Source organism: Gambusia affinis, linkage group LG13 (assembly GCF_019740435.1).
Source record: "Gambusia affinis linkage group LG13, SWU_Gaff_1.0, whole genome shotgun sequence".
Lineage (NCBI taxonomy): Eukaryota > Metazoa > Chordata > Actinopteri > Cyprinodontiformes > Poeciliidae > Gambusia > Gambusia affinis.
The window spans coordinates 12,962,084-12,983,308 of NC_057880.1; the positions used below are offsets into that span (position 1 = coordinate 12,962,084).

General features: G+C 38.8%; 1 protein-coding gene across 1 annotated transcript in view; it reads left to right on the plus strand.

Moving 5' to 3' along the window:
• zcchc24 (zinc finger, CCHC domain containing 24) overlaps positions 1-21,225 on the plus strand; it is a 41,734-nt gene that overhangs the window by 16,476 nt on the left and 4,033 nt on the right. The window lies entirely within an intron of this gene.

Sequence of the window (21,225 nt, forward strand, 5' to 3'; positions counted from 1 at the left end):
TTCTTGCAGGTTGTCATTCTGAAATTATATTGTGTATGGCTCAGAAATTCCTCCCTTCTTTTGATGGAGCTAGATTTCAGTGTTTTTAATTATTTGAAAATCTCTCAGTCCTTTTGGCTCAAAGCAGCTAAATATGTCAGACTTGAGCATAATTAAAAATAACCTGATTAATTTTCTCCAAAGATTACGGTCATATTTGTGAATCCATTCTGGGACATCAGCCATACATGTTATTACATTTGCAAGTGATACGGCATTAGTTAACATAATAATAATCCTTTTTAAGTAAGCTGAGGCATATTTTCTCAACTCTTTACAAAGCTCTCCAGGAAATTGACAAACACTTTTCATTCAATCCCAATTTTTACATGGGGTTTTAGATTTTCCCTTTTTTCTGGAATTTATTCACAAGTAAATACATTTTTGCTGCATGCTGCTCAACCTTTTTGTTATTTGCTTAAAGTGTTGCTCTCTCTCTGTATCACTTGGCATATTAATTACTTTTAAATAGCTGCTTTTGCATTTCCTCTGAGCTGTTGTTTTAACCACTTAACTGTCTCCCTTACATGTAAGTCATTGGGTCCATGGGGACACAAGTGTCATCAAGGCCGTTAAAAAGTAAAAGAAAAATAATAGTAATGGTACTGAAAATAGATAACTTTGAGGCTTCTTAACTCAGTAAAAGAGTCTACACTGAGGAGTGTTGTTGATTGGAAAATGCATTTTTGAGTTTTCAACTAAGCTGTGACTGGTCAAAGCTGATAAAGTTGAAAAATCATCTGATTAAAATCACAAGACAATTCAGTAGTATTATTGGACTTTATGTATTTAAAGGACAATCTTTGCAGCAAATTAGAGCAAAAATTGACTGATAGTTCAGGATATAAATTAAAATTGTTTGTTGAATAACTGAGGATGGAGGTTATTTTATTATCTCCCCTGTCCCCTGGTGTTACTCAGGTAAACCTATATGGCTATGGCTGAAGCTCTCTTAGCATTTATCTGAATTGTATCTGTGGCCATATGTTTTCCAAGCTCCTGTGATGCTTCCTCACAACTCATGTGGTGTAAACTTCAGCAATAGTCTGTCCTCTTTAGACAAATGGTCACCGTGGTCTCCCCTAGCAGTGTAAGGACAATGAGACCCCTGAGGGCCTCTTCACACTAGATGCAAATCACACTTGGAGTAAAGTGTGAGTTGCCAACATGTGTGCTATTCCCTCAGTCTTGGTAATAAACATAATGACTTACCATTACAGCCCACCATGACAAACCTCAGTGGCTGTTGTTCTCACAAAACATGTTTGTTTGCCAGTGCTTACCTCTGACAAAGCTTTGATGCCTTTTTTTTTAAATTGGCTGGTTGTTATGCTGGGATAATTTGCAGCATCTAAAAGATGTAATGTAGAGGGCATTATTAGAATAAGATAGTAAGAATTCAAGGCATATGTGTGGGTCCAAACTATGGATGGGGAAATGTGGGTAAAAAAAAAAATAGTAAGATTTTTGCCTTTTATTGTGCCAGGCATAATCCTTGGATTGAATTGTGTTTTCAAATTTAGTGATTTTATGTTCTCTTATGAAACCAAAATTGAAAAAAATGGATTGTCCAAACAGCAAACACATCAATCCCAACCAACCTGCCTGTTTTGAGGTTTGAGGGTCGATCATAAATGACCAGTCATTGTCACGATAAACCAGAATTGTTATGCTTGTAATGATAAATTGTATCATAATTATCTTCCGTTGGAGATATGAAAAGAAAATGCACACAATCACTGAAGCAACATTTCCTACAGTTTATGAGGAAATGGATGGGTGACAACTTTTATAGTGATGTGTAATTTGTAGCTAATATTCAGAACATCTCTGCTTGAGGTTTATCAATCCTTGCACTAAAAACCTGCAATTAAATGCCTTAACTGGATTGCTGGTTTGTTATTTTATACACAGCCCAGTGCTTCTACTGTACCAGGGGTTATAATAGCCTTGAAGTAGCTGAAAATATTGGAAATATTTAAATGAATCTGTATATTGAAAGCAGTGCAGGTGTTTAAGAATCATATCGTTTTTGCTCTTGCTGTAAATAACATAAACAAACATAAAGGTAGAGCATTGATTTGTCTTTAATGCCATCCATAATAAATGTGGTCAACACAGAGGAGGTACCTTTAGATTGAGTTTGACAATTGCATTGTCTGTGGGGTGAATTGCTGTCTAAATATGCTTGTTAAGCTTTTATTTGGATCCTAAAATGAGCCCCTCAGAGATATTTAACCAAATGGGTACAATGATTAAAGCAGCATTACAATAGTCAACATTTAATTGCAGTTTAACCAGATACTGAAGCTGGGAGCTCCTATAGTGACGTGTAGCTTCTGTCTCACTTTGAGAACAGCTCTACCTTAAATCTGCGGCTCAAGATGTGTTAGTTCTTGGTCTGGACACATGCAACTGAATTTATTAACGGTCTTGGTAGCTCTCTCTTTGATACTCAGCCTTCTGCTGATTTTGCTATAGTTCCAGGGATAATGTGGCCTAGACGTAGCTTTAGATATTTCCTGTGTGAGTGGAAAGAGCATAGATCTACATTTTTCCGTTAGCTTTCTGTAGTGTGTCTGTTTAACCAGCTCTCACCAGAAATAGCACAATTTTGCATTTCTATTTCATTTATATTCTTACTGCTGTTTGCCTCTTGCGGCTTTCTAATCCATTTTCACCAGCACAGTCACACTTCAGCATTTGTCAGGAGAGAAGGCTTCACATGTCACCTCTGTGATCCTCATCACTTTATAGAGAACGTTCTGATGTGGTTGTGATTATTTGCTATGACTGGCAGGCACTTTAGATGGGTCCCCGTCACGCCACTCAGGGTTGTTGTGTTTGCATGTGGCAGGTTTTCACAGCACAGTCTTGAGAATGGCACTGAATCTGGGAGGCAGCAGGAGACAGTGACAGGGGAGTGAGGGCACTTCCCCTGAAAGGAAATCAAAGTTAAAAGAATGATAAGCGTGTTGTTTCCTGCCAGCTGGTTTGTGTTCTGGTCAGAAATCCCATTCGTCCTCTCAATTTTTGCTGAGACAACAATCGCACCACTTCCTGTTTTCTTAACCGTGACACTGGAAACCCCGTTTCTGGGAGGCGCCGTGCTGTTACAGCAACTGAAGTCAAGTAAAGTTACAGTTGGATGTGGAAAACGTTGACAGCTGATTTAAAACCACAGCTGTTGTTAAAGGACAAAAAAATGGGGCATCTACTAAATAAGGTCTAATTGACCATCAAAAAAGAAAATGTAGGCTATAATTTACAGAGATAGGAGTATGATATACCTTTAATGCGCAGTCTCTCCCCTTGCAGAGCAGATGGCTTTAATTACATACTGATGTACTCCTGCCAGGTCCAGCAGATTCGAGGAACTGTGATGCCTCCTTTTTTATGCCAGGTTGCAGTGTTGCTCGCTTCTCAATCTAAAAAATGACTTTCTGGAAAAAAAAAACAAACAAACAAAAAACATAGCTGGTACAGCAGTGACAAAAACATATTCAGAAGTGACAGAAACATATTCTATTCTTAATCTACAAACAGATCAGGATGGTATCTTTAAACCGATAGGCCATGTGGAATTTTTTTAGTGCACTGCTACAGATCGCAAAAAGACACTGGAAGGATATTTTTTTTTTTTTCAAGAAGTGAAGTTTAAATTTGTCACCTTGAACAATTATTACATGTATTTTAAACATTAAATTATTAAATAAATTATTACTGATCCTAATAATTTATGACATTTATATCAGGATCAAAAAACAAAACACAGCGCATATACATGACTGTGGACAACCAGTATAAAATTTTCATGATATGATTACTATTGGTAAAAATACTTTGGAATCCTGGTACATACAAAGATTCAGTACAAAAATGTATAAAGTGATCTTATGGTTATTACTGTGAACACAAAAGACACCTGAATAAGAGTGAAAAAGAATGTGGAATGCCTTGAGTTTCTACATGACTATTGATTTGTCCTTCAGACAACTGTTCATCAGCACCAGGACATAGCAACAGGTGGTGGAAGGGCATTGCTAAAGTACTCTATATGTCATACAGGTAGGCAAAAGCTTTAGCAATTCTCATTTTCTGTGGGCTCTCCATAAGAAAGACTTTAAGCAGAAGCACACAGTAGGAAATGAAGGATAAATTACACTTTCTGTTATATTCCAGGCCACTTTTTTTAATGTGAGTTGGGCAGCGGTCACTTTGGTTTTATTTTCTTCTTCTGGGTAAAATTAACCGCCTGCTTTCAGTTGACTGTAGGCATTCCTCACAATCTGCTTGTCCTAAACAACACTAGTCTTTGAAAATGCCACGATTTCAGCTCTTATTTACATAAATATGCATGGATGTTGGTGGATTTCTTTCCATCCAAATGTATGCATGAATCTGCATGTAAATATGGAGGAACTGGGTCAGCACATAGGGTGTTTGTTTGGTACCACAGTTTCAAAAGGCAGATTTATGTATATTTTGACTTTGCGAATTAAATGGTATTCAGCATGAAGCAAATTGCTTTGTGGGTTTGCCTGTTTGGCATCGCTTTGGGATGCTCAGATGCTTCTGGTCAGTACTTCTGATAAATCAATTTCTAAACCTTAGAATAATAACATTCTGTGAGACTGCTTCATTAGCCTTGCTTGTGTAGAGTGTGTTATGTAAAACTGTATTAAAGAATTTTTTTTTTTTCATTCACACTGTTAAGCCAACTCTGTAAAACTGAAGCTGGTATAAATACAAAGCAAATAAATAGCAGCGTGTTTGGGGCGTTCACATTACCTTATGTAATTTGTTGATTTCAGCATGAAGCAACTCAGGTCAGCTCTCACTTTAGAATGCAAGTTTTTTAGTATTCCAACATTTTCTTTAGTTAACCACAACACAAAAGCACCTTAAAAGTCTACTTTCATGTTCCTGCTGGAAACAACTTTTCTTTACCTACGACCTGCGGTGGAGAATATATGGCGACAACAGCATTTATTGTAAAGCAATAACATTTCAGCCTGGGGTTTTCACACTGCTACAGTGTAACAGAGGTCATTATGGCATGGGGTTGACTTGAACTTGAACTCACATACGACAAGCTACTTTTTACTGAAGGTGTTGGGTAGGCTGGGAGATCAAAGGTCACAGTTTCACTATTTCTCACTAGAGTTTGATGTATTTGTCAGTTACAGGAGAATTAAACTTTATGAGATTATTCTATTTGTCTGTTTTCTTATTTAGACAGTGAAGTACCTTAATATTTTAAGTTAACTTTTATTGCTTCATCTATTTGTTTGTGAATAATGGTGAGCTAAAGTTGAAAAAAAGTTAGAAAATGTGCTTCTCCACTTCAAATTCTGGATAAGTGTGAGATAGGTGGGATTTCTGAATGACCCAAACACTGAACAAGAGATTTCCCTTATTATCCCAACTGGTTTATTGGAACTTGTTTAAACTAATGAGCTACTGCAGCACCTTTGATTTTTGCCAAATGGAGACAACAGCTTCCTTTGCGATGCGAGCCTGGACTGAAATACGGAGAAGAAGACGAGACGAGCCTGAAGCTGCGAGCGTTGGCTCCCTGGACAGGAGCTGGTGTCAAGAGATCAGGGACTGACACTGCTGGCTTTGTGTTGCACTTGAATGGGCACCTCAGGGAGAGGCTGTGGTTATGAATGGCCACCACTGGGGAAAGACCTAGTGGTGGGAATGGAGTCTGGTAATTAAGGCAGTCATTGTGTGTGTGTGTAGGATAAGCTAGACCGAGAGGTCAGGAAGGCAGGGCTGTATTGTTCCCCCAGCAGGGCCCTCTCAGCATTGCAGTGGTGTGCCAGACTAAAGTATGTTTGGGCAGAGGTTTTACATCCTAGCAGGGAAAGAAACAAGAGTTTCAACTACAAACGTCTCTGTGTTGGTCCTGTATTGTCTTATGCTTTATATGTAGGAGACTGAGTGTTCTTCTGTAGTTTTGATTTTGTTGCTTTTCCCACTCTGTGTTGACAAACACCTTTTTAAGGTTACAAATTGAAACTTGTTACTTTTACTTCTCTTGTTTAAATATATCTAAATAATTTTATTGGTTACTTTTACTTCTCTTGGTTTCCTTAATATATTGTAACACCTCGAATTTTGACGGCTCTTTTCCATTTGTGCTTTACTTAAATTTACTTTCAGTCCAGTGTAGCACCTGGACTCAAAGTAATATCTGTCTGGTAAAAGTATGCAAGATCCTGTCTCTTTGGGACAGAATGCAAAATTAGGGTCACCAATGAATAAGCTTGGACCAGTTTTCTTTTTAAGAGCCAAAGGATAGAAAAGCAGCATTCAAAATGTTATTTGTCTAGCTCACTGCTATAGGCTGTTGCTAATTATTTTTATTAGTTGAAAGGTGAGGATACAGTGTGTGCATGTGTGTGAGAGAAAGAACTCCCTGTAAAACATGGTTTTACTACCATTTTAAAATAAGGACAATTGGATTACAAAGTTCTTTTAAACTGTCTCTCGCAGTTTATGTTGGCAATTTGTGCAGCTAGCACAAATGAAACAGCAGTCTCCCTGTTTATTCTTTAAATAATGTCCATCATTATCTTGATTTAAAGATTTCCAAACATTTTAAAAGGAGAACATGGGGTAACTTTGCTGTCTCTCTTAAATGCCATTGAAAATAGCTACGCTTGTTCTTTAGTGTTGCTGTCTATGCAACCCAGTAGCACTTTACATATAGTGTGTTTCCTGATCAGAAAATCAATAGATTTTTTAAATTCCCAACATGTATAAGGTAGAATAAATGGATATGCTCAAGCTCATCACTGATTTTAAAATGAAGTTGCTGAAACAAAACAATCTACAGTCAACATTTTCGCTATAAATACATAAAAGGTATCAACACAGTTTCTTAGTTACACTTTAGTTATTAGTTTTTTTTTTCTGTTTGTTCTGTAACCATGTTCTTTCACCCAACTGATGGCAGGGATTTTTGTGGGATTGCTTACTCGTTGCTATTATAAAGAAAATAAGAAAAGGCAGTTTGTGTCTAAATAACAAGTGTTTTAATGAGAAACTTTCTCTGTCTCCTCTTCCTCTGTCTGCACTTCCCTGTTGAGACGTTCCTGGCAGGGAAAAGAGTTGGTGGGGGGAGTTGCTCCATGGGAATGTTTTCCAAGTTTGACCCCTGATCTTCCTTCCAGTTGCAGCGAAGGCGTCTGTCTCTTCCCAAGCACTCACTCTGTCAGGTTACCAAAGACCGGAGCCCGAGAACAAGCTGAGGCCCTCCTGAAAAACAGATAAGGCTTATCGCGGATGCAGGGGATCTGTATTATCAGCTGTGTTTTCTGTTTCATTGCGTCACATAAGGCAGAGGACCATCATCACAGCAAATAACTCCGACTGTCAAGATGTTTTATTTTTGAGGAGTTAAACAGAGAAGGCGCTTGTGCTGGGCTTGCCATTGAGAAACCATATAGGGCCATAGGTCCAATATAGAATTCAGTATGAGTGACACTCAGATTAGCAACACACATGCACAGCGTATCCGGTAAAGTAACTGTCAGAAAGGTGACACTCAGACACACTCACCCACATAAGAATTACTGCAGATCTCCTGCAAGTAACATTAAAACCAGACAGCAAAAACACTCACTTCCTGTGACAATGTTTTGTGCACCTCTGTATGTCCCAGCGTGTGCACCCAACCTGGCCTTGTCATTCACTGGACTGGAAACATAACCCTGCAGCGCAGGAGCACAGCTTGCTGGGACTAGCGGGACTGTGGCTCAGTCCAAGGCCGAGAGAGGGCAAAGGGGAAACTCGTACCCACATCTTCGCTTTGCATTGGCCCTCAACACCAAGTAAATGTGTTATGTGTGGGAGAAGGAGAAGCGTATCCTACGACGACTTCTGTGTCAAGCTGGTGCGTGTTGATTCAAGCGCACCTCTGTGCTGCTCTGTGTTTGTGGTCTTGATGAATACGGCGGGAAGTACAAAAGATGATCCAGTGAAAAACATCAGGTTTTGAAAGAAGAGGGTGTCTTTGTTATGAATCTAAACACCCACACGCTTGACTCTCAGGGGTATCCATCCATCATCCAAGAACATGATACTGAGATCCGTGGCTGATTAGGGAAGCTGGGTTGTGGAAATCTAGGAATCTGGGAATTTGCTTTTGGCGAAACTATTCTGACCTGATGATATGCCTTTGCAGCTGTCATGGACAGCAGCAACAGTGGGGTGTTACTGAAGAGAAAAACACAGATTTATATTGTGTGCATGGTGTTTTTGCATTGTATAGCAGGTCTGGAGTTTAAATTAACAGCTGTTCTTTGGGGGCTGGGGAATCTTGTAAGCTGCAGTATTACCGTAAATTAAAATCAAATAAGTGTATTTCCTGTAGCAGCACTAAACTCACCTGCTTGCAGCAAATTCATTATTAAAAAAACCAAACAGCCTCCACCTCAAGTTTATGAAAACAAGCTAAAATTACAGGTCATGACATTTCATTTGTGAGGAATAAAGTTAATAAAAGGGACTTAATGAAGATTTGGTTTAATCTACATCAACAGATCATCATATTGGATGTTAGCTTCCAGAGCTTTGCTTAAAAGCTGCATTGGTCCTTACAACTCAAAAGATGTATTGCTCTTTTCCTTGTATTTTACTGTTTAGTCATGTTACATCCAGAAACCCTGGTGTGTTTTACTGGTGTTTTTTTTTTTTTTTTTTTTTTATAACAAACCAACACAAAGTAGAACAAAATTGTGTTTTTTTTTCTTAAAATGTTTTACAATTAAAAATCTTAAAACAGCAGTGTGCATTTGTTCTCAGTTGTCTTTTATCTAACACAACTAAATCAAATAAAGAGCAACCTAGTGCCTCAAGAAGTGTCCTAATAACTAAATAGACACCGCCTCTGCGCAATTTAATTTCAGTATAAATCCAACTGTTGTTGTGAAGGCCTCAGAGGTTTGTTAGAAAACATAAGAGAACAAACAAAAACGTAAAGACTAAGCAACACCCGTCTGGTGTATTTAAGGTTTTATAACCTTGAAGCAGGTTTAAGGTTATAAAAAAGCATTTGACAAACACTGAAGCACCTTGGCATACTGTTCAGCCCGTCATATGAACAGTCATAGAGTATGGCACAACAACAAAATCTCCCAAAACATGGTCATGCTCCTAAGCTTACAGGGAAAGCATTAATCAGAGAAGCAGCCAAAAGGTCCATGCTAACTGCAGGAAATGCATAGTTCCAAAGCTCAAATGAGACAATCTGTTGACAGAAAAAAATACTAATACTTTCCACAAAACTGGCCTTTGTAGACGAGTGACAACAGCAAAGCCTTGTGTAGCATTCAAAGAAACCCATACAAGCCAGGTTACGGTGGTTCTACAAAGTAATGTCCTGTATGCACACCACTGTTTTTAGATGTTTATTTGTGAAACACATAAAAAAAAGGTGTTGCTTCCTTCCATTTTATCATCACAAGTGTTGGTCTGTCACCTAAAACTCCTACAAAATACATTTAAATTTAATGTGATGTGATAAAATGTGTAAAGGCTTCTAATATAGTTCCAAGAACTTGCAAGAACTTACCCCCTTTTTTGGGGTATTTTCATACAACAAATGAAACGTCTCTATTGGGATTGATGCCATTAGAAAAATAAAGCAACATGAAGTTTTTATGTATTTTTAAGCAATATTTCCCAATGTATCCGGATAACTGGAAGCAGAGACATGTTTTCGTCTTTGCCACAGCTTGTCTTGATTTAGCTGTTTCTCAGGGTGATATATCTGCATGTCAAAGGACAGACTAAACAGTAATGATTCTCTCATTACTGTTACATAATCTCACTGCAGTCTGAAAAAAAAAAAAATCCTAAAAGGACATCCTTATTCAGGTTTAAGATTGTGTGTGTACTGTGGCCTAGGATCAGTCTCCTGCAGTGTAAACACACAAGGCAGGACTTTGATGTGCAGATTCTCACTGCAAGCTTCTGCCAGTCAAGACCATTTAGTAGAAGAAACCGTTTTGCCATTTCCATCGCTCTGAAAATGGACTTTCGGCAATGGCTAATATAATTGTCGTCCCCCTTCACGTCACAGTGAGATAAAGCACACATCTATGAAAACATGTGATCACAGAGGTTAAACCCAGAAGCACTTTAAGGAGATCCTGAATGCCACTGCTCACATAAAAGTAATCAATCATATGCAGACTTAGCTGCTGGATTTCCACCGCTCTGTTTAGACACATCCATTTGGGTTTTTGAGGCTTTTAGGAAATGTTCCTCGGTAACACTGCAGTTTTGAAATAGCTGCGGATTTGATTACATACCAAGATTGTTCTAACTTTTTTCCACATATCACATTTGTCACTTTTTTTTTTCATCCCAATGCACCATTTTGGTTCAAAGTGGTACCTGACGGAAAATTACAAATAAAAATCACCTCATTTTGCATTTTAAGATCTGAGAACAGGTGGGTTCTACTGCCTCTTTTAGAGTAATAAATGGCAACATATATAAGAATAGCTAGAATAAAGAGCTTTTAGAATATGAAACCAGTTTTTTAAGAATAGCCCACAGTGACCCACATGAGTTCAGAGCAGGTGCAGAGGAGAGCTCTCTGAGTAGATGACAACCATGATGAAAAACTTAGAGGGGAAGTTGTATTTAGTGAGAGGTCATTCCATCTGATGACTAATATTAGAAAATATAATGAGTGTCTGCCCGCTTGCGTATTTATATCATATTATGGCTTCTTTATTATTAGAGCCTGAACATTTACAGGCAGCATATGTGAATGTTTCTGTCATCTTTTCAAACCATGTATGCTCACCTTGCTGAACATTATAACTAGTTTGTTTAGTGGGACTAAACTATAATGGACATTTTCAGGTTGATTATATTCATTTCTATAAAAGGATAAAAAATGATATTCCTGTTAGTATGTATAACATCTTCAGCGTAAACATATAAGCTGAAGGTTTACCATGTCAGTATTAATCGAAAGAATATGATGCTTGGTGCAAATTTACACATGTATTTTAGTCTAGAAGAAAATCAAACACTTTTCATAGATGTGCAGATTCTCCAGTGTACCAGTGTAGTCTGCTGCTGCAAGTCCTTTCACTTTGTGTCAAACATCCCGTTTCAGGTGATACCTCTTTAAAAATGCTTTATATTAAAGAGACACTGGGAAGTTTTAATTGTTGGCTATGATTGCTCAAATCCGACGTTTGAGAGAACTAGTCTTTCTCTTCTCAGGCTTCATGACCCTTTTAATGCAACTAAAATATATGAAATATGAACGAATCATTGGTTGTAGTTTTATTGCTGAAGAGTTTTACTTACATTTACATAACAGCTACCTTGATAAAGGTTCAGGGCAGCATAATGAAAAGATGCTTTAAGAAAAACAACCTTCTTTTTCTTATTTTTGTTGACATGTACATATCCAGCAAACAGTAATTATAGCACAAAATATATACATAAAACATTCCAATGCTACATCAGCCAGTTAATTTATTGATTCTTGGCCATGTTCTGATTTGTTTTACGTTTTGGCAGTTTATTAGATTGTGCTATGTTTTTGTTTTTACTTTGAAGTTTTATTGAGTGTTACTAGCTTAGTGAGTTTGTTGCTTAAAGTATTTTATCTGGAAGGTTGAATTATTTTGTTATAGATAAACATAGTTTGGAGAGAAGCTGTTTGTTCTTATGTAGTATGTGTGTAGACCTTTCTGTTCAAATACATTAGTGATGAACTTACATCTTTCACCTGTTATTTAATATCTTAAACCATTCCAGACAGTTATTCATAGGCCTTAAGTGAGATTTACCTCAAACAATTGGGGTAAGATTAAAGCTAACTAGAGACTGTTATTTGTCTACCTTGAGTGTCTTGACTGCCTTTTATGCTGAAACATAAAATTAAATCTGCCAAAATATTCCATCACCTGAGCTAAAACACTCTTAGGTTTACAATTGATTTCAAAAGGACAATTGATTTCACTCTGTGCAGTCAGTTTTGAAAAGTTTTTAGTAAAAGTGCATTTTACTCACCGGGATCTTTGAACTTCCTGAGGCGCTAGGCTAATGTTGGCACGTGTCCTCTCTGACTTGTCAATAATTTGGCACATAACTTGTTTTGTTAGAGTTCTCAGTTAGTTGAACATGGTGAAAACTAAGAGTTGTTCTCCTATTTTATAAACTATTGCCTTGAAACTCATAAATGTTAGCATCTAGTCTCAAAGCTGCATTTTCTGACATGGCTGCTGGGTGAGCTTCAAATGAGCGTGCCCTAAAAATAAGTTGAGTGGGTTGACTTGCCTTCTAGTGCAAAAGGTCCCCTAACATAACGACTGGTTCCATTGTGTCTGGTGAGGTTTATTGGACACATTTAAAAGACAATTATAGGTAAGGCTACATTGTTGAATTATCGTCATTTTCTATTATTTAATTTTATGAGTTTGATAGAAACCTGTGACGTATTATGATTTCTATGCTTTATGCAGACTTGGAGCCCCATTCCATGTTCTGTGTCTGCAAAATAACTTGCAGGCTTCGTTATGTGTTCTTGGTGGTGCAGCTATTAGTAAGCGTTTGAGGTGGTGTGCAGCAAATTATGTGTGATTCTACAGTTTATATTTAGAGACAGTTAAGGAAGATAAGACTGCTTATCTCGGCTGTGTGGTGAAGTCTATGCACACAAGCATCAAAGAGGTCCAGTCTCTATGAGCAACATGTTGGAAATTTAGGCTGAAGCAAAAGCAACCAAACCACATGATTAATAGATATGGAGTTACTAAATCTCTGGAAATATTTCCTGTGATATCTTAGAAAAGAATCAGGCCTGATTGATCCTTTGATCCTTTTGATGTTTCGCAGAGGAGAACAAGTTCTCAGGTTCAACCTCTTGTCCAAGTTTCTGCCCCTGCAGCATTCATCACAGAGCCAGGGCTAGCATGCTAACTGAAACCACATTAAAGCAATTAGAAGCCTTATCAGAAATACCACGCTTAATGACCAAACCAAACAAAAACCCAGCACAAAAGGCTGAAAGCTAACATTGTCAAGTGAACCCTGTCCTCGCTATCTGTCAACCTATCCGTTTCTGAACTTCAGCCAAGCTCAATACAAACTCTGAGATGAGGACACAAGACCAGACACAGGCGCACTTTTCCCACTCACGGGCACATGGAAATGCAATACACACAAGCTGAGTGCCGTTTTGGCATTCCTGGGCTGCTCTCTGAGTGATGTCCTGGGGGATGTGGAGAGTCAGAGCGTGGCCTGAGCTCCTTCGCTGCTCTTTTGTTTACACTGATGGTTTCCAGATGCGAGCCGGTGACTGGAGCTCAGCGGAACACTGGGGAGCGGCCCAGCAGTTCAGAGGCAACTTGGACCGAGGCAGCTCCATCGTGAACACTTGAAAAACAAACCAAGGCTCATTTAATGACTCTGCAATTGTTTCCAAAGGGTGAGAGAGTTTTGTGGGGGGATTCTGTATATCGTTTGGTTTGTCCTCATTAACACCAGCATCACTTGCAACTTCCAGTGACGTCATGGGCAATTAAAGGTAATTATTAGTTGCAAAATGTAGACCTGGATTAATTTCATCTGACTGCAATTAACATACTTGTTTTCCATTCTGATTGCATGTTTCTTTTAAAGAGATACTAGCCAAGCCTTTGTTTTAAAACTGATTTCAAAGGAAAATTCTGAACCCTATAATTTACCCCAACTTGTTCTTCCTGTTACTTTAAGTATATTGTCTGTCTACTCTGTGCACCCTCCTTCAGATGGGATTATTTTCACGAACAGAGGTGCATTGTGCTTGATTCAGGCTGAACGTATCACTCAATCGGCGCACCTGTTCCTCCCATCACTCTCAGCCTCGGCCACTTTTCCTTACAGGCATTATAAAGAGACAGCTGCACCAGCAAAGGAGCTGACCAGAGGGAGGGAAGGAGGTGAGAAAGACTTCAGGGAAAAGGAGAGAGGGAGGGGGGAGAGAGAGAGAGACGAATGACCAGAAAACAGTGGCTGTATTTAGAGCTTGCAGTGCATGGTGGGATTGATAAACAGTTCCCATAATGCACCTGGCAGAGGTTCTGGCATGAAGCTGCAGCTGTTTACCCCAGTGGCGGAAACGGGCAATGAAAAATGCTTGTCCTGTGCGCAGTGGGACACAGCTGAGGTGGTGACAGTGGCATTCTTTTGAGGTGCTTGAAGTTGCGACCATCTGCATGCCTCCACTTGGTCCAGAGTTCTGGCCGACAGGCACCCTCAGATCTCTTTTTTTCTGTCATCTCTGTTATGTCAGACAACACATTAAACGTGATGGTTCCACAAACTAAGTTTTCCTGTTTTCACAGTGACAGGTATACATATCTCTTCCACATGTGAGTTGCCTTCATGTGGTCAGCCAAACTATTCCCTCTGGGAAGGAAAGTTCTACAAGACTGGTTTGCCCTAAATGACCCAACAAAATGTTCTTGCTTTTAACTTTGTGGTCTGTAAAACAACCTCAGACATTCTCTTTGAATAGTTGACACAGTCTCAGTTTTCACAAAACTTTATACTGTGTGAATAATTTAACACGTCGAACAAAATCACATCACAAAGTGGAGTTTTGTGCTGCATTGTTCACTTGACTTAAGCATCAACAAATGGAAAAAAAAAAAACTGAGATTGTGACATTTGACAATTAGTTAGCTAATTAATTGCAGAGTCTTAGTGGAATGTACAGCAGTGTGAAGCTTAAAGTTGCCTTTTTAGATCTTTTAACCTACTTCATGTTGTCAGACAGATTCTAGTTTAGGTATTTCTATTAAATGAAGCCAGACACAGGTATCCAAAGAGTGTGGTTCACTACAGTTAATTTATAATTGAATATATGGGAGACATTTTTCACTAGCAAGTTGGTTTGGATTGCTTGTTGCATTTAATAAAGTAAGTAATTTGAGAACAGTTGTTTGTATTTAATCAAAAATTGTTTGATTGTCTGAAAAAGTGTGGCTAAAGACAAAGACAGACTAAATCTCTAGAGCTCCATATTCATTCACCTGTTGGTACTTAGAAACACAGCAGACAAGGTCACCAAATAGATGACGGAGCACAGACCAGGTGCAAAACTGGTCTGTGCTGTTTCAACTCTTGGCTGAAAAAAAACTAAACAAACAGGTAATAGGCTTAATATATCAACTCGGTGGCAGTTCTTCTAGGGGACTGAGCCATCTGTTCTGTCATTGATTACAAGTGCAAATGTTTGCATTGAAAAACGTCACATAGGTGAGGAGATTTGGCGTGAAAACCATGAGACTGCTTCAGAACAAGGTAATGTATTATTCTCTGGTTTACTCAGAATAGCCTAGTGAGCAGATTAGCCTAAGCCTTACTTAAACTGTCCCGTAGGTCAGATGCCAACTTACTTAAAGAGAAGTCGATATATAGTTTTACAAAACTATATGAATAAATGCTCGCATAATGCTGAATGAGATTAGGGATTTCACAAAACGTTCTGTAGACTTTTTCCTTCTCATACTTTTTTTGTGGTCTGACCTCGGGTTTAATATGAAGTCCTCACTGTCAAAGGTGCATGTGTTGTCCAATATATTTTGAGAAAGTATGAAATCTTGTCCGCAACCTTGAAAGCAGCAGCCTCGGTGATGGTTCCCGTTAGGTTTGACTTGGATGAGGGTTTTAACATTAAACCAGGGCTGGCCTGTTTAACAGAGGATTATGTGTCTACAGTCTGGGGTCTGTCCGCTGGTCATTACTCGTATTGATATACGAGATCAGCTTCGACTTCAACACCACCTTGAAGACAATGGTCAGGGTTGCATTTTTGTCCATGGTTGGTGATAGAAATATGCTTAAAACATTCACTGAAAGAAAGCTTTTCCATGGTTTTGTGGCAAAACGATGTCGAAACTGGAATTTTATAATTAAATGTCTTTTTTAATCAATTTCACCCTAATACCTGGGTGTCGTCTTGCCTGGAATAACTCACTCAGACACATTTTTTCTAATTTAGCAATGTACATAGAAATGGTGCTCGTGCTTCGAATTCCTAATATCACTCTATTTGTGCATGTCTGACACATGTACAGTCCCTCCTGAAGATTGCTTTTTTTTTTTTCTCGCTGCATTCCTTCACATAATGGGTTCAGTCCAGTGTCGTTGTGGCCAGAACTTCAGTGGTATGTTAACACTGTTTCATCCCCCCACCTCTCTGTTTCTGTGTCTCTGAAATGTAAAGTCTAATTGAAAGCAGAGCAGCAATTTTACGACAGCTCTCAGTGTTCTGCCCCTATGGAGGCCATCTGCTTTGGATTTGGATTTCCTCCTCCTCCTCACTCTGTTTCACCTTCCTCTCCCCCTCAAATATTAAAGGCTGATTGGAAGGTCTCTCCATAGTTGCTCATTGAGTTTGTCCGCTTTCCTTCTCAATCACTCTGCAGGTTTTTAAGTACGTTCATCAAATCCTAGAGAAATTTCTCGCTAGAATGTCCTTCCTCCTTCTCTCCCATTTTTTTGTTTCAAGTTCAGCTCTGTTTATTCTATTTAATGCAGTCTGTGAGCTCATTAATCCTGCGATACGAGCCAAGGAACGACTTGTGTACTCCTGGGGGGAGTGGGGGTGAAACAGAGTTGGAGAACTGCCGGAAACTGTGCACTGAGACTTTCCAGTCGGGCCTCGAGAGTGTAGGAAAACCCGTGGATGTTGAATCTGTTCAGGTTGCGTGTGTCCACTCCAAAGGACTGGGAAGCAGTATTTGCTTCATGTCTGTGTGTGGCCACGCTCGTCTTGACGCTGCCTCTGTGAGTGTGTGCATCACATATGCGTACAGCAGCTCACCGACCCAAAGTGTGAATGCATTTGTGTGCGATACGAGGACGTGTTTCTTTTCTGAGCACTCTGTTCTCTACACACTCTCTGACCCTTATCTTACTTCAGTTCACAAGCCTTCAGGCTCGGGACTTAAACAAACACCAAGCACAGTTTAAAAAAAAAAAAAAAAAAAAAAGCAGTGACAAACTCCACTTGCTGCCTTTTGGCACAGAAGTCAGCAGCTGTTTCACAATGTTTTCCTGGTTGACAGACAACTAAAACGCTCCAAATTGCTGAAATATGCCCGTTTAGGTTTTACTCTAAGCTTCTTTTTGAGTATTTGAAAAGGAAAACATGCAAAAAAAAAAAAAGACTTCCCATGCAGGCTCATCTCCCATAGCGCTGTGTGGTGTGATGACGCAGTTTGATCCTATTACTCACTGAGCTGAGTGAATTGTGTACGGTTAATAAATTCAGCTTTTCTGGAAATCAACTCTTAACTAAAACATTTACAGCGGAGAATTTTAATCTGCTTTTCACCGCATAAGTAAAAACAGCATGACAAAAGTCTCTCTCTATATATATACGTATAAACAAACCTATTTGTTTTCCTCTGCTCTCTTCATTTGTGCCGGCTGTTATGACACGGCTGTCCAGATGTTGTTGTGGCATCGTTTCCCACGTGTTTTGTGGGGCTCTGGTGGATTGTTCAGCACCAACCGGGCCTGCAAAGTTGGTGACTTCAGTTCCTAAACTCGCTGCTTTTGCCTGAGACCTCCATGACAGCCAGAGTGTCGCAATGGCCCCATAACAGCTGACCACAGTTTAAGTGCAATGCCGAGATTTACAACTCCAAGTGTCCAAACGAGCTCCGTGGTGATTTGCAGCTATGCAAAGCCAAATTTGCACAGGGAATGTACATAAAAGTGGATCATTTTAAAAATGAAATATAATAGAAAATTATTAACACACTTTTCTACAAGAGGATTTAACTGAACAACATTTCTGAAACTTCATGGAGGATATTAATAGAAATTCCTAATTTAATTGCTTAGTGGATGATTTTGATTTGAACTCGGTAGTTTAGTGTTTCGGTAAGTTAAGAAGATAAATCTCAGTAGTTTACATTCCCTTGTTCAGTATCAGGAATAACTGTATTTCAAAATGTATGACTGGTTATATAAACATAAGAAGTTTGGGTTTCTTTCCACAAACCTCTGATTGGTTAACCGACACATTGGAGTTAATTGGAGAAACTCCTGTAAATGTTATTTAAAGCCACATTTCTGTCTCGCTCAATATGATGGGAAGGTCAAAAGAATCAGCCAAGATATCAGGAAGAGAATTGTAAAGCTGGTTCTTCCTTGTGCTTTAAGGTTCTGTTCAAACAGCTTCATAGAAGTAGATACATGATGGGAATGTCCAACTGCTCCGAAAGAAGATGGAAGATGTCATAGAAATTAATGTATTTTGGTTCAATATTTTGCAGATGGACACCAGAACAAATCCAAGAAACTTGTGAAGATGCTGGTTCTTTACAAGGAAGAACCAGACTCATGCAGCTGCACAATCCTCTTCCTTATATCTTGGCTGATTCTTTGGACCTTCCCATTGTGTCAAATAAGACAGCAATGTGTTTCAGGTGGGGCCTTAAATTACATCCACAGGTGCGACTCCAATGAACTCAAGTGTGTCAATTAACATATCAGAGGTTTGTGGAAGAAAGCCCAAAAAGTTTAACCCAATTCATACATTTTAAAAAAACACAGTTACCCCTGATGTGTAGGTGTTTGAATTTGAGAAAAGCTACAAAAGAAATTCTAAATATTTTCTTGCTGCGTTTTCTGGCATTTAGCAAATAGAAACAACTTTGTTAACTCGAACTAAGCTAAAATGGGAAAAGCTTCAGATAGTCATAAAAATATGTTTGTGTCCTTTTATTTAGTGTATGTAGATATCTGGTTTCAAGTGTAATTTCATTTCATCTTTGAAGAATGAGAATGTTCTATTAATGGTTCGGGCCATTTTTAACCTCTGTGATATTATACAGTTTGAGCCCCGATTAGACCAAAAACACACAGAGTGACCGAATTTTACTGGAGTAGATTATGAGTAGATTGTGGAAAGAATACTGAAATCATTAGCTGTCCACTCATGAGAATAAATTATTCTGTGTACAAAAAGTTCCCAAAGAAAGTACTGTACATAATGAACCATGTTGTGTTCTGTGTCAAATATCTTACCCATTAAAAGTCATGATGTGGACAACATGATCAGAGGTTCAAAAATTTAACATCCATCTTTTTTGCACAACACAGCTTGGTTGTCCAGAGAGGTCTGAGGTAATCTGAAAGTCTTAAAGCAAAGGCAGATCGTCATGTGCAGCCAGAGGCCAAGGGCCAGATTCTGGAAACTAGCTTGCAGCAACATAAGGAACGGTCATGAGGTGAATGAGTTCTGTTTCTGTTCTGCTCAGTCTTGGCTGCAAAATCAGAGATTTTTGCTTTCACATCAGTACAAACAGCTCTAGCTGGAATTATCCTCTACATTTGGGTTTCCAAAGGAATATCAAGGGTTAAGATTACACCCTCTGGGTATTAAGCTCTGTGCTCCCATACATTTCCATAGTGTTTACGTCATCGTATTTAGGTTTCTACAAACGAGAATGTCAGCTGCTTTATATTTGGACCATATAGTAGATGCATCATTTGCAGCAACGTTTCCAGCAAAACGTTCTCATAGCACTGATTGCATCAAGAGAGCAACACCAGGCAGAGTGAATACAGACTGATGTGGATAAGGCCAGCAGCAGTCAGATTTTCCAGGCTTCGTGCGTTCTCAGTTGAAGATGCAACACTGACAGTTGGGGCTTGAGGTCATGGTCCCATAAAGCCAGATGGAAGCCCAGCCCTGCACACTTACTCCAGACCTGCTTGTGCTGATGCAGAGTGCTGACGTCTGTTTGGAAAGCACCAGATGCTGCTGATTTAAGTTTCTATTACTCACACTCAGGCTGGGACTCACAGCGAGGAACGGCCAGTAACACAGTGCCTTGCACAAGTGTTCTTAGACCTTGAATGTTTTCACATCTTTTACTGGTGAGCGATTGTGAAGTGGAAGGAAAACTGTGCTTGGCTTCAGTGTTTTTGATAAATTTATCAAGCAAACCAAATAATCTGAAAATAAATAGCTGCAAAATTGCCAATGTTTATTTGTCCACCTAAGCTGACTAGATAGAAAAGGAGATCAATGTAAAGTTTATTATTCCCTAGGGTAATTTGCTTAGAAATATACAAATACCATTGGTAGAAATACAAATAACCACAACATTCATGATACAACCAAGAAACGAACATAGGCGTATTTGTTTGGGCCTATCAGGTCAAGTAATTTATGAGGCTGACACTAACAGGAATAAATGAACATTTATACTTTTTGCATTGCACTTTATTACCATATATTGGCAAGTTGATGGCATTAACCTGTAATTGAAATGGTAAAGAGATTGGTTTCAGTCAGCAATGGGAACTTTGACCTTTCTTGAAACTCTAATTCAGTAGAAATGACGAAGCTCTTCAAGACTTATTCCCATTATTTTGATGCACATTTCCACAGGACTGATTGGACTGTTTGGACACCAACAAATAAAAAAAAAGTAGTTCGTAGATACACAAATTGGGTTAAGACACGTAACTAATGACTGTAACATTAAGCTGTGGTGTTAAAAGGAATTAAATCAGGTGGATGAGTAAAAGTGCATGTTGCAGATTTTTTTTTTAATTTGTTGAGAATGATATATCATTGTCCTTCACTTATCAATTGCGTGTTATAAAATTATAAAACGAAGGTTGTGGTTCTAATGTTCCCATCCGCCCCTCATCATCCACATCCAAGACATCCAGAAATGATTCCAAAAATTATCTTGCGTGGAGTCAGGAGTGTCAAGATAGTTTAGATAGTTTATCGCTTAAAGGCCAAAGAGCTTCCTGGCTTTTTGGAGAGCTGCTATCAGCTGCATGAATGCTGTGCATCAAGATTTCTTTTTTTCTCTGCCACATCTGATATCACTCTGTGCAAAAAAGGCATGTTGAAAATTTTCCTTGATTCCACTTAACTGACAGAGAGCTGGAGCCGAGCAGAGATTTCAGATTGATGATGACACGCTCTATCAAACTAACAGATACATTTACATTCGGGTTTATGTTGGCAGCCTGTGAGAGCATTCTGTTGATGTCATCTGTGGTGTATGTTTGCGACAATCTTCTATACGGGGGGAAAAAAATAGTCTCTCTACCAAATGTTAATATAGTGGCTCAAATATAGCTGCCAACATTAAGTCATGGGGCGGCGCCTGT